The sequence below is a fragment of the Taudactylus pleione genome, unplaced genomic scaffold, assembly GCF_031769625.1.
Source record: "Taudactylus pleione unplaced genomic scaffold, aTauple2 ptg000016l, whole genome shotgun sequence".
Taxonomy (NCBI): Eukaryota; Metazoa; Chordata; class Amphibia; order Anura; family Myobatrachidae; genus Taudactylus; species Taudactylus pleione.
In genome coordinates, this window is record NW_028284418.1 from 49,042,724 (window position 1) to 49,055,108 (window position 12,385).

A 12,385-nucleotide genomic window follows, 5' to 3' on the forward strand; every position below is an offset into this window, starting at 1 on the left:
TTTCATATTTTGGCCTCACCACCACAATGGCTTTGAAATGAAACAAACAAGATGTGCTTTAACTGCAGACTTTCAGATTTAATTTGAGGGTAATTACATCCAAATCAGGTGAACGGTGTAGGAATTACAACAGTTTCTATATGTGCCTCCCACTTTTTAAGGGGCCAAAAGTAATGGGACAAACTAAACAATCCTAATTTTAACTTTCACTTTTTAATACTTTGTTGCAAATCCTTTGCAGGCAATTACAGCCTGAAGTCTGGAACGCATAGACATCACCAGACGCTGGGTTTCATCCCTGGTGATGCTCTGCCAGGCCTCTACTGCAAATGTCTTCAGTTCCTCCTTGTTCTTGGGGCATTTTCCCTTCAGTTTTGTCTTCATCAAGTGAAATGCATGCTCAATCGGAATCAGGTCAGGGGATTGACTTGGCCATTGCATAACATTCCACTTTTTAGCCTTAAAAAACTCTTTAGTTGCTTTTGCAGTATGCTTCGGGTCATTGTCCATCTGCACTGAAAAGCGCCATCCAATGAGTTCTGAAGCATTTGACTGAATATGAGCATATAATATTGCCCGAAACACTTCAGAATTCATTCTGCTGTTTTTGTCAGCAGTCACATCATCAATAAATTCAAGGGAACCAGTTCCATTGGCAGCCATACATGCCCACGCCATGATACTACCACCACCATGCTTCACTGATGAGGTGGTATGTTTTGGATCATGAGCAGTTCCTTTCCTTCTCCATACTCTTCTCTTCCCATCACTCTGGTACAAGTTGATCTTTGTCTCATCTGTCCATAGGATGTTGTTCCAGAACTGTAATGACTTTTTTAGATGTTGTTTGGCAAACTCTAATCTGGTCTTCCTGTTTTTGTGGCTCACCAATGCTTTACATCTTGTGGTGAACCCTCTATATTCACTCTTGTGAAGTCTTCTCTTGATTGTTGACTTTGACACATATACACCTACCTCCTGGAGAGTGTTCTTGATTTGGCCAACTGTTGTGAAGGGGTTTTTCTTCACCAGGGAAATAATTCTTCTGTCATCCACCACAGTTGTTTTCTGTAGTCTTCCGGGTCTTTTGGTGTTGCTGAGCTCTCCGGTGCGTTCTTTCTTTTTAAGAATGTTCCAAACAGTTGATTTGGCCACACCTAATGTTTTTGCTATCTCTCTGATGGGTTTGTTTTGATTTTTCAGCCTAATGATGGCTTGCTTCACTGATAGTGACAGCTCTTTGGATCTCATATTGAGCGTCGACAGCAACTGATTCCAAATGCAAATGTCACACCTAGAATCAACTCCAGACCTTTTACCTGCTTAATTGATAATGAAATAACGAGGGAATAGCCCACACTTGTCCATGAAATAGCTTTTGAGTAGATAGTCCCATTACTTTTGGCCCCTTAAAAAGTGGGAGGCACATATAGAAACCATTGTAATTCCTACACCGTTCACCCGATTTGGATGTAATTACCCTCAAATTAAATCTGAAAGTCTGCAGTTAAAGCGCATCTTGTTTGTTTCATTTCAAAGCCATTGTGGTGGTGAATAGAGGCCAAAATATGAAAATTCTGTCAATGTCCCAATATTTATGCACCTGACTGTATGCAAGTGTGCAAGTGTGTACGGGCGATCAGCCAATCGCCCATACACAGGGGCGCCGAGAGGGGGGGAGCCGCGAGCGGGTACTACTTACCCAGTTCCGGCACAGCTCCCCATCCACAGCAGCCCAGCACACGCTGCTGTGTGCTGGGCTCAGGGCTGCACTGAGAGACTGCCCAAGGCTGCTAAAGCAGCACCCTGAGTAGTCTCCTTTGCCTATGCTGTGCGCCGGGCTGAGGGGCATACAGCGCCCCGCTCCCCAGCACCGCGTCACAAACTTTTTTTGGTTTCGAAGGGGGCACGGCCACGCCTTCCACGATTAGGCCACGCCCCCTACCCGCCTCCAGCCTGGCCCGATCCGCTGCAGCATGCAGATGATGGTCGTTCAGTGTGTATGAATGACCATCATCTGCAATTATATCTGCAGATCTCTTGATCTGCAGATATATCGCTATAGTGTGTACCCACCTTAACACAGTTCAAAACGAACAGTATGTGGCAATATTGTAAAAATGTATCTCTCTTGAATGTTCTGACAGTAGTTAAAGAGATAGTAAATACAGCCTGCAGTGAAAGATCGAATCAATGCACAATAATTGGAATTGATGAATGAAGGTTGATCTCGGACTATGAATATAATAGACCTATATAATTAAAGGTCTCTGAAGAGATTGAGAAAGTCTGATTATATATAACTAATAATAACATATAGTCAGAAGAGAGAGATCAACGAATCCACTGCATCTGTGTATATGCTAATTTAAATGGTAATAATATAATTAATAAGTGGAGTACATACCTAGACCCAACATAATAAATATTATACTATACAGAAAAAAGTGAATAATATATGTGATCAATGTACTGACTGGATGATTCAGGATATTCACATTACATTTCATGTATTAGTTTTCATATTATTGTCCATGTATGAAAGCATTCACCAGGCTTGATATGATTGAATGTGATGCAAATTCTCACCTTCTCATTGTTTTCATGTTTAAGAATTTACCATAAATAATTCAATATATAACACTACGTAACAATAACATAGACACACAGCGGGGACATTTTTGTTTTAATACACGCTCTTTAATACATTTCTCATCACTACTTTCAAATTTTTAACCCGTATTTTGCTGGCTAATGTCCTAAAGAAAAGGACACTTTTAAAGTACATCTAATAAATGTTAAGTTTTTATAGAATTAAAGATACTCATTTCTTGTAGATTTGATGTACTATTACCCTTGTCAACTGACAGCACCCCCAAATGAAATAATAACCTTTCTTTGACAATAATACAGGGTTTTTCTACTCAATATTGTAGGTGTGTGCAAATGTAATAATCCTTTGAATTTTTGACTTATTGCAGGGTTACCCGGGTAGCTCCTTGGTGCAAAAGGGGACAGAGTTGGATTCCCGGGTGGAGTGACCCAGCAATCCAACCCATGTAACTTGCAGGGTTTTACACAGGGGAATAACCTGTGAATCCCTGCAGTGTAAACGGTGCGATCCGGGTCATGATGACCTGGATCGTGCAGCATGCCTGCTGATTGGCCGGCTTCAGTGGCGCTTGGAGATGTCGTCATCTTCAAGTGTCTACTTCAACGCCGGAAAAGCCAAGTCACTGCAGACCCGGCAACGGTGTGAAAGGAGCCGACTCGGGAATATACTGGGTTGGCGCCGGCTAAATTCCGGGTCTGATCCGGTTTGGAACCTTGTTCCAACCTCCGGGTCAGACCCGGAATTTAGGTATAAAAGCAGTATTAAAGAGCTTCATGCTAATTTTTTATTTGTCCAGTAATGCTCCTCCACCAATTAGTAAAATAAAAAAAGGGGTTTATTTATTGAAGCCCAGAAATGCAGTCAAACTACCATAGGTGGAAGGGGTGCAGCTGCTGTTATCCAGAGCTCAGGGGAGCCCATCTTCATTGCCAAAGTTACATGTGTTATATAAATTTTTCACCATTGGGTGGTACATACAGATCTTTGCTATGGGGCCTTCAAATACCTATTTACGCTCCTGGCTATAACAAGGTGCTAACACAGGCAAAACCTGATTTATCAAGCTCCAAAAAGCTAATCTTGGTCTCATTAGCTAACACCCTCTAGCCCATTGTACAGTAGCATTTGGATCCCTCTCCTGTAATTACCGATCGTGTATTCGTGGCACTCTGAGAGTCCATGCACAGTAACTTAGACGGGTCAGAACTTGAAGACAAAAGGGGGAATCCAACTGCGGGAAGGCTTTTTAAAAAACCCTGTGATGCAGGTTTTTCCCACTACCGCTGGGTTTTACTAGGCGATTGAAAATGGGGCGGGGTGATTTCTATAGAAATCACTGCGTCTTTTTCTTGCACCTCCAGATCAAGTCTGATTTTTCCTAAAATTTTAATTTTAGGAAAAATCAGTTGGACTTGCTCTGAGACCCAGCCTGCACCAATCCCTGAGGACTAATTAAGCAATTGGAAGTTTCCAATTAGCTTAATTAATCCTTAATTACTCACCTTCTGAAGCGGTGTCTTCTGCATCCAGTGCCAGGAGCCTTCTGCAGCCGGGTGAGTATGTGTGTGTGTGAGTGACCCCCGGTATGAATGACCTCGTCCCCCGGCCCCTGTGTGAGTGGATTTTTTTTATATACAATTTTGTTTTTCAAAGAGGTGGAATTGAAAGCCGCTTTTTCCTTCAGACATATCCAGCATTAAGCTAACATTTACCACTCCCGGCCAGTACTGCAGCAGCAGGGGGCAGAGCAGTGATGATGCAAATATTATCACTGTCATCTCCTAAACATTCCACTTGGATTTTAATTGCAGGGATCTTCATGAGGGGAGGCATACAGTATAAAGTCGGTCAAGTACGCATGGAAATGAAACTGGAAAATCCATTATTATATGATAAGTACTCTTAATTAGTTACATCTTCCCATATACACCAAGAGAATCTGATTGCTGAGAAATACATTATATGCATAATGATTAACATGACATTGTAATGCACATGCATCTATTTTAATGTAATGTATTGTATTGTATGTAATTTATGCCTTGTATGCAGTATGTCACAATATCACTATTGCAAACAATAAAATACTTAAAGGATTATGTACTGTTAGGTAAGTGTTACACAGTTAAAGGGAGTAGCCCTGACATCCTTATATGGTTGGGTGTAAACTCAAGTCACCCAACAAGCTACAGGTTCATTGCAAGTACATCCTGCTCTGGTAAAAACTAAATTAGCTTGTACATAACAAAGGAGTAGGGTGTGCACAGCAACTTCCATATATGGACAGAAGTCAACTGAAGTAACCTTTCCATAGAATATGAAGTGCACTTGTTATTGCCTTCAGTAACAAGTACACAATAATTTTCTGAAGCCTTACCGTGTTATTAGGGCTTGTCTTCTAGACAATGGTGAGTGTGATATTAGGCAAATAAGGTTTCTTAATAAAGTGTCTTTTGTGAATACCTGATGCAAGACTGCAATGAAAACTAAATAAAAACTGTTGGAAAAGGGAAATGGTGGTGACAATAGCAGCCAATCGGATGTTTGCATTTATTGTCTAAACTGCACTTAAAAATGTAGTAAATCTGGGGACACACTAGCAGCTAAATTCTGCAGCTCCGATAAACGCTGTAATCTGACAGAGCGGTTATTGGATTAGTGTGCACCCGTACACAATTTGTAGCTCTGTGTGTACTTCCTTCAGATCTCTTCAACGGGATCAAGTCGGGAACAAGATAGCAAAACCAGATCCCGACCTCCTGATCTGACCATTGCAGGAGTTTGTAGCCATTTATCGGCTACTGCTCCTACATACACACTATACAATTATCGAGCCTGATAATTGTGTGTACCCGGCTTAAGTCCATTGATGGTTATACAACGTGACACAATGTATTTCTAGAAACAAAAGAACTGATGCAGAGATGAACACAAGTCATTTGCGCAGATGGATTTTATATGTTTTTGCAGTGTTAGATGCCAAGCGTGCGCATGTACGTGCAATGCAAAGTGGGACCGTAACTCAGTAAAATTTCCACTTGCGGCTGATGGGGTGTGACTGGGGGGTAAAGGGGCGTTTGCTCGTAGGGAAAGTGTAGTGAGGGCGTATGATCGGAATTGCGGGATAAGCAAAGTTTGGAGTTACGTAATGAAGTCAGATTTCAGGCACATCTCTTGCGCCAAGGATAGGGCTGGGGCAAGTGCGCCCTGATAATGATGATGGGTATGTCAGCAAGTGTGCAGACAGGGAACTTTTGGTAGCATAGAGGAGTGGTTCTCAAACTTGGTCCTCTGGACCCCAAACAGTTCAGGATTTCCAGGACACCTGTGGATCTTTAAAATGTGACAGTTGGCAATACACCTGTGGTCCTGCTGGGTGATCTGGAAAACATGAACTGTTTGGGGTTCTGAGAACCAAGTTTGAGAGCCACTGGCATAGAGGAATATAGCTATGCATTTGGGCAAAAATATTCATTTATTTCTGTACACGCAATTTGAGTGCAATTATGAACAACTCACAACGGCCACTGAAGATTCATATATTCTAGAGACACTTTATTAAATAATCCTGGGACGATCAGTCACAAAGACACCTTGTATATATTGTATATATGTTTCTGAGCATAATCCTGTACATTTGCATTCCTGCAAGTTATGGACAATCTCAAGTTCATTAAGTATTGCTGCTGTAATTTAGCTTGATGAAAGATGATTGCTGTATAAATGCATTATCGCCTACACACAGTAGTTGAAGATGTTTTCTTATCAAACAGCTGCTGGCAGATGGAAGGAGGAAAGGATCACAGAAGCAGTAAGCAGCGGTGTAGCATACAGACATTCAAACACCCAGAAATACTGATAAAAATTAAAAATTCATCTCTTTAAGAAAGGTTATCAGATTCCTCAAGTACCTAGATAAGCTATTCTACTCAATACCTCTTCTCTAAACAGTTCACATAAAACTTACTTGTGTTCCTTTTGTACACTTGCACAATCCTCTGACCCCAGATCAACATTGCTGTTTGGTTGGCTTATATAGACTACCAGAAACTTTTTACCCCTGCAATTTGGCTGTAGCAATATGTTATATGTAGCACTTATCCTTGTGTATTAAACTCCTGTTATACTATAGATTGTAAATTTGCAAGCAGGGTCTTCTTAACTCTCTTTCTGTTAAATTAATATACACTTACAGCCTCATTTTATTACTGTTTTGTTCCCAATTGTAAAGAGTAACAGCAAATGTTGTAGTATATAAATAAATGTTAATGAATAATAATACTGAAATTACTGTAGACTCAATAATCTGCCACTTTGTGCAATGGACTGCCAGACTTGCAAACCCCCAGAATGAGGGGATTAGCTGCAGCCAGGAAGTGGGTGTTAGACTGTAAGCAAGTTCACAAAGCACAAATCCTCTTAAACAAGGATAAACATCTTCTGCTGTGACAGCATCAATAAACACCACATTCTCTGAACCCAAAAAGTCCTGTGGAGTCCATCTGCATTTTTTCTTTCTTCGGGATCAGGAATTCTATTTGCCATTGTTTGTGCTACTCTGCTGAATATCAGGGAATCATTGGGTCTATTTACTAAACTTTGGATGGAGAGAAAGTGAACAGAGATAAAGTACCAGCCATTCAGCTCCTAACTGTCATGTCACAGGCTGTGTATGAAAAATGACGGGAGCTGATTGGCTGGGACTTTATCTCCGTTCACTTTATCTCCATCCAAGGCTTAGTAAATAGACCCCAATGTATCTTAGGGGCCTATTTATTACTGCATATTTGCAGCTTAATCCCAGAAAATACAAGTTTCCCCCAGATGTATCAGATACCTGCTGCGATCTCTCCATTCCCGCAGGCAGTCGCATTCCCCCATAGGTTTCTATGGAGGAAGCGATGCTGCCAAATTTACCAACTTCAGAAATGCTGTGCATTCTGGAGATTGGCCCATGCAGCTAACGCCATGAAGATGCTGTTAGCCCATACTTACCGACTTTTTGCTGCACCTTTCCGGGAGAGGATCTGCTGCTGTCATCTTCAGGGGGTCGGAGCCTGACTATAACCGTCATTAGGCCCCATCTTCTTTACAGGAAAACCCTGTGATTTGCGGGTCCGTGAGGAGGGGGCGTTCTTTCTTTTTAAGAATGTTCCAAACAGTTGATTTGGCCACACCTAATGTTTTTGCTATCTCTCTGATGGGTTTATTTTGATTTTTCAGCCTAATGATGGCTTGCTTCACTGATAGTGACAGCTCTTTGGATCTCATATTGAGAGTCGACATCAACTGATTCCAAATGCAAATGTCACACCTAGAATCAACTCCAGACCTTTTACCTGCTTAATTGATAATGAAATAACGAGGGAATAGCCCACACCTGTCCATGAAATAGCTTCTGAGTTGATAGTCCCATTACTTTTGGCCCCTTAAAAAGTGGGAGGCACATATAGAAACTGTTGTAATTCCTACACCGTTCACCTGATTTGGATGTAATTACCCTCAAATTAAATCTGAAAGCCTGCAGTTAAATTACATCTTGTTTGTTTAATTTCAAAGCCATTGTGGTGGTGAATAGAGGCCAAAATATGAAAATTCTGTCAATGTCCCAATATTTATGGACCTGACTGTATCACATAATTAGCCGGGAGAGGGTTCCCCCGGAACCATCCCTGGCAATGGTGGCCGCACAAGTTCAGTCAGTGGGGCTGCCCATGCGCAGAAGCCTTGGCAGCACTCCGGGCACATTGCAGGGACGGGCTCCTTTTGGAGCCCCTGACCCTGCGTGTGCCGGATGATACATTCCGGCACTATAATCGTATTTTGCAATGCGATCATTGGCGGTAATGTCATGCCCAAATCGCATTGCAAGTGCGCTTATTAATAAATGGGCCCCTATGAAAGACAATAGTATTACTGGCTTTAACAGTGTAGGAAATTAGAGGGGTTCAGGAAACAAACTCAGATGCATGTTTGACTGCTTTCTGTACTTTCCCTACTGGAGATTCCAAAGGAGGGGTCAAACTGAGGAATACGGGGAACTTGATGACATAATTAGCGTCAACATAGTCCTGCCCCCTACTGCAAGATGACATGAATTGCGTCCTTATGCAGTGAAGTGACCTTGTGAAACAAATTGCACCAAATTGTGTGTGTGTGCAAGAAGTGGAAGAGAGGCCCGGGAGCCTGCCCTATTCTCCCGAGAGGCCAGGAGGACTTCTCAAAAGATATATTCTTTACCAGGGCCGGCGCTTCCACTAGGCAAGCTTAGGCAGCCTCCCAAGGGCACCGGCCACTACTGGTCCAGCGGCAGCCGGAGGACGTAGCTCACTCCTGAGCTCCGTCTTCCAGGTCCTGCAGTGCACTATGGGAGTAACGAGGAGCGGGCGCCAGGGACAGATGGCAGCATGCACTGGAACGTTGTTTTGGCTTACTACTGGGGGCACTACTGGGGTAGGGTCTCGCTGCCACAAGCCCTGGAGTGATTTTGGCTCTATCAGAGCCAAAATCACTCCCACTGACATCACTAGTGATGTCAGTGGGGCCGGCTTCAGACGGTAGGCGTTCCCATGGGAACGCCTCCGTCTGGCAGCCACGCCCCCGGCACGCCCACCAAAGGGGGTGTGCTGTCACTCAACATCGACAGCACGCCCTCTTTGGTGCGAGACCCGGAGCGATGGCTTGCCCGTTGCTATCCGGGTCTCGCGCATACGCACGACAGAGCTGGCTTCGTCGTGCGCATCGCACTGGGCCACCATGCGCTGAGCACTCGCAAGCGGGTCCGAATCTGGCCCAGAGGGCCTGATTCAGCATGGAATGCAGTTGCTTATACGCACGCAATCGCCCAATTGTTGTGTTCTGTGCATGCATATGCATCACAGTGCATGTGTGCATACTAGCCACTGCGATCAGTGACTACGCAGACCCATGGGAACGCCTCCATCTGGCAGCCACGCCCCCGGCATGCCCACAAAAGGGGGTGTGCTGTCACTCAACATCGACAGCACGCCCCCTTTGGTGCGAGACCCGGAGCGATGGAGAGCTCGTCGCTCGCTGGGTCTCGCGCATGCGCACAACGGAGCTCCCTCCATCATGTGCATGCGCAGTAGGTCAACATCGACCCGCTTGCGAGCGTCCTGCGCTCGTGAGCGGGTCTGAATGACCCCCTAAGTGTGGTGTACATGAACAAGACAATTGAGGACATATCCCCAGTGTTACATTAATGTGTGACTCCAAAACTATACATAAAGTATATAAAGACAGTAATTGAGGGTAAATTATTTTATTTATTAACAGTTACTTATATAGTGCCAGCATATTCCGTTGTACTTTACAATTGGGAACAAACAGTAATAGAACAAAACTGGGTAAAAACAGACTGACATAGGTAAGAGGGCCCTGCTCTCAAGCTTACAATGTAAATCTCCAGTGTTAAGGCGCATATCCACTACACAATATAAATGGACGACTGTACAATAACGACATCGTTATTGTTCAATTGTAAATTAATCATGCAGTGAATATGCTCCCGCTGGTCGTTGTCGGCATCTGTCATCACCTGAGCATACTGCCAAACCTGATGATATCGTCAGGTTGTGCATGTTCAGGGATGAGGGAGGGTGCCTGCACTGACCGGCATATCGTTCAGTGTGGGCACATTATCCACTGCACAGTATAATGAACGATTGAATGATAACAATGTCGTTATCGTGCAGTCGTTCATTAGTCGTATAGTGGATATGCACCTTTACATAAATACAAGGTTGTATAATTAAACACCTTTATAAAGTTCCTTTTTCTAGTATAACAGCGGACACTGTACATTAACTATTTCTGGAGTTATAAGACTACTTAAGATGTATAGATATCTGCTTTAACCACTTGTCTGGCACGGTCGTATCAGATACGACCGCACCAGGCTGGGCTTTCCCTGACATGGTCGTATCTGATACGACCAGTCGGAAATGCCCACTAGGCGGCTGTGGGAAACTAATCTTCCCACAGCCGCCTACATCAGAGGGACCTTCTGGTCCCTCTGCAAGCATGGCTGCCTCTCTAGTGTGTCCCGATCAGCAGTGATCGGGCAGCCGGCCCCAGCAGCCACGACTCTGGTAGCCGCCGCTACAGCTCTGTATCAGGACCGCCAGCAGGAGACCCTCCCGCTGCGGCTCCGGCACTACAGTGATTACTAGGTGATCACTGTGTAGGAGCAGCAGCAGCGGCTCTGGTAGCCGCCGCCGCTGCTCTGTATCCGGGCCACCAGCGGGAGACCCTCCTGCTGCGGCTCCGACACTACAGTGATTACTAGATGATCACTGTGCAGGAGCAGCAGCAGCGGCTCTGGTAGCCGCCGCCACTGCTCTGTATCCGGGCCGCCAATGGGAGACGCTCCCGCTGTGGCTCCGGCACTACAGTGATCACTAGGTGATCACTGTGTAGGAGCAGCAGCAGCAGCGGCTCTGGTAGCCGCCGCCGCTGCTGCTATGTCTCTGGGCCGCTAGTGGGACACAATCCCGCTGCGGCTCCGGAACACAGTGATCAGTAAAATCACTGAAGGAGCAGCAGCAGCGGCTCTGGTAGCCGCGGCTGCTGCCATGTTCCCCCGGCGCCCCTGCCCACTCGTCCGGCCTCAGCTCTGCCTCCCCGTCCCCATGTGCCCGATTACTGCTGGCCACAGTGATCGGGCAATATATTATTGAACAATTATACAATATATACAGTCAGGTGCATAAATATTGGGACATTGACAGAATTTTCATATTTTGGCCTCTATTCACCACCACAATGGCTTTGAAATGAAACAAACAAGATGTGCTTTAACTGCAGACTTTCAGATTTAATTTGAGGGTAATTACATCCAAATCAGGTGAACGGTGTAGGAATTACAACGGTTTCTATATGTGCCTCCCACTTTTTATGGACCTGACTGTAGAAGCAATTTCTAAGATCAGAAAATATATACAGTATAAAACAATATGCTTTGGAAAAAATGCATAAAACAGCTATAATTCAGTGTCCCATAAACTCCATGTCCAAACCCTCGATGGATATAATCACAAACCGTCTGTCCACATTTGGAATCTCACCCAGTCCCGTCACATGCAGACACCATATATCCAATATTTATGGGCCTGACTGTATATAGATATGTATGTATAAATATATATATATGCATAAATATATATATGTATGTATAAATATATTCCAGGGTGTCCACACTCCAATATAGCAAGAATACGGGCGGGGTGCTCAATTTAAAGGCAGCAAAACTGTCCAATTATATACAGAGAAAATAATCGGCACTCACCAGATATATGAAAAAAGGCTTATTTATATATGCAAAAACAGGTTTTGAAATACCCATAGCAGCAAGATACAGGGGTTCAGTCCAGTCGACGTTTCGATCCCAATCCAGGATCTTTATCAAGACTTCAGCAACCATGCAACAACAATTCCAAATGAGCAGCCAAGTGCAGGATATACACCATCACCATACTAGCCAGACTAAATACCCCAAACAATTAACACAAGGTGCCACCCCCAGCCGCACAGCCTGATGGGTAGCAAGAATAGTACAAACACAATAATACCATTAAACTCTCAAGATAGAACCACTTATTTCAAGTAGAGCATTCCTGCCTGTGTGTATATCCTACAATAGGACCAGCGTTGTACACACCAGCTCTAAAGCTGTAGTATTATTGAAAAAACGCGATAACCGGAAGTGACATGCGTTCCACCACCGTGGAACGCACGCCAACACCGGAAGTC